We start from the raw sequence: 2,617 nt of genomic DNA, 5'->3' as shown, positions 1-2,617 counted from the left end.
ATAAAATAGCTTGCAATCTAGCAAATATATGTTTAGAAGCAAGATTTTTTACATCCTTTTGTAAAACAGATTTTGCAGCTTTACAATCAATTCTTAACAAAAAATTTTGATTTAGTAAATCAGATTGAAATTTAGAAATCCACAACACAATTGCTAAAAAAAAATTATTATAGGATAATGTTGTTGAGAATTATTCTATTATTTTTATGCAAATGCAACAATGTGTTCCTTGCCATATATTTTCTCCTTTAAAATGCCACCATAACCAATGTCTGATGCATCAGTTACAACTATTTTGAATACAGAAGGATCAGGGAGAGATAAGCAATGAAGGTCTTTGACTTTCAATTTTATTTCTTTGATAACATTGGTATGGACTGAAGTCCACTGAGGTGGAGGTTTTTTCAACCTATCATGGAGAGGTTTTAGCAAATTGCTAAGGCTTGGAATGAAATCTCATACACAATTAACACATCCTAAAAACTTTTGAAGCTGGGTTTTATCTAAAAAACGGTCAGAAAATTTGTCAGCAAATTGTATGGATCTTTGAATAGGGACAATGGTTCCCTGCTATATATTGTGCCCAAGAAATCGGATGTTGATTTAAAAAAGACTATGTTTAGTTTTTGATAAAACTAATCCATTTTCTTTGATAACATTAAAGAAGATCTTTAGATGTTTAAAATGTTGATCTATACTAATAGGAAATACTAAAACATCATCAATATAAATAATAATAAATTTTGAAGAAGGATTAAAAATATCATTCATTATCCTTTGAAATTCGGAATGAGCATTTTTTTAAAACCAAATGACATTACATTTCATTCATATTGTCCAAATGGTACCGTAAAAGCAGTTTTATACCTTTCCTTTGGATCTATCTGAATTTGCCAAAATCCTGATTTTAAATCAAATTTTGAAAAGATAGTTGCAGCATAAAGCCTTTGAAGTAAATCCTTTTTGCTTGGAATAGGGTATCTAATCCAGCGAAGTGCTTTTTTCAAAGGTTTATAATTTATGACTAATCAAGGGACACCTCGTTCAATTTTAGAGTTTTTATTGACGTAAAAAGCAGCACAAATCCAAGTGGATTTTCTTGGAGAGATGATGCATTTTTTAAGAAGATCATCGATTTCTTTTTGACAATGAATGGTTAACTCGTGATTCATCTGGATAGGACGAGCTTTTGTGGGGATGGATTTTTCATCAAAGTCACGTTCGTAAGGGAGCCTAACAATGTGTTTCTGGCAATTCCAAAAGGTTGTAGGTAAATCAGCACAAAGTTCTTCTTGGATTTTGGTTTCTAAAGTTTTTATCTTGGATTGGAGAGAAGAATCTCAAAGTTGCTGTTGTAACCTTTGGAACGCTATTTCTTCTTTGAGAAAATTGATCTGTGTTTCTTTACTTTTTATGGTAGACTAGAACTTTTGCCATCGGAGATCTATCAAAAGGAAGAAAGGTTCTACCTCCTATACGTTCGATTAGAATTCCTTGTTTTGTTACCATAAAAGGTATGAGCTCCTCGATGAAGGGAGTAGCTAATATAACTGGATTAGTAAGGTCTTTTACTAATAGGAAGAAACTTGAGGCTGACAAAGGTGAATTTTCGATTCTGACTTCAATATTGGAGAGTTTGAAGCTAATTCCTAGTTTCCCGCCGTTAGCAGCTCTAAGACCTTCTTTGGTTTTTTCAAATAATTTGGTTGGAATGAGCCTTTCTTGTATGCAGTTAAGATCTGCACCTATATCAAATAAGGTAATGATATCCATGGTAAAGGACTTATTGACAATTAGGATGACTCTCACACGCCATTTTCTTATGGAAATTCTAGAGAGGTTTGGTAGAGAGTTGTTGGAGAACAAGACGATCTAAGTCTTGTCTAGCCTTAATTTCTCGAAATTCTTCCATAAGGAATGTTATCTCAGTTTGGAGATCTTGGATAGTTACTACTTTAGGTTTTTGGGAAGGGGATTTATTGAGGATATCAGTAATATTATAGGTATTTGCAACTTGAGGATGATTGGAAAAGACACTAGCGAAAGATGTAGAAGGCTTATTTATTGTTCGTTTGAATTGCTCGAGATAATACTTCTTTTGCTCAGAGTCTTGGAGATTGCTTATTATTTCAAGAAGAAGATCTTGTTCTTTGGAGAGAACATTAATCGCAGGTTCCTCTTGACTAGACTAGGATGAAAATGATTTTATGTCATCATCTTCGAGTTAGTTAAATTATTGTTCAAGTTCATCATCAGCAACATCAGAAGTGTCACTATCTTCTAATAAAAGTTATTCGATCTGGTTAAGAACAGACTCAACTAAATCAAGATTTCTAACTTTGTTAGACAACTTGCAGTATTTGGCTATATGACCTGGTTTGTTGCACTTGAAACATTTGCCAGAATTGGGAGTTTGGAAGTTTGTTGGTTTATGTTTACTAGGAAAGGTTTTGGATTTAGAAGGAAACGGTTTGGTCTTCCTAAACTTGGGTGCAGAAGACATATGCTTCGTAATCTCTATATCTTTGGGTGTTCGCCTCTTATGAGGCTTTTTACTACAAGGTGGTAAACTAAATTATTTACAGAAACTACCTAGATCTCAGCGAGTCTGTGTTCT

General features: G+C 33.3%; 1 long non-coding RNA gene across 1 annotated transcript; it reads left to right on the top strand.

Moving 5' to 3' along the window:
• Positions 1 to 324: 324 nt before the first annotated feature.
• Positions 325 to 1,412, top strand: LOC138895171 (uncharacterized). Its single transcript, XR_011409392.1, has 2 exons — positions 325 to 1,155; positions 1,271 to 1,412. It is a non-coding gene; the product is annotated as an uncharacterized lncRNA (long non-coding RNA).
• Positions 1,413 to 2,617: the final 1,205 nt, after the last annotated feature.

The sequence above is a fragment of the Nicotiana tomentosiformis genome, chromosome 7 (genome assembly GCF_000390325.3).
Source record: "Nicotiana tomentosiformis chromosome 7, ASM39032v3, whole genome shotgun sequence".
NCBI lineage: Eukaryota > Viridiplantae > Streptophyta > Magnoliopsida > Solanales > Solanaceae > Nicotiana > Nicotiana tomentosiformis.
Note: the sequence above shows the minus strand (reverse complement) of the source record. Positions and strands in the feature narration are given on the sequence as shown.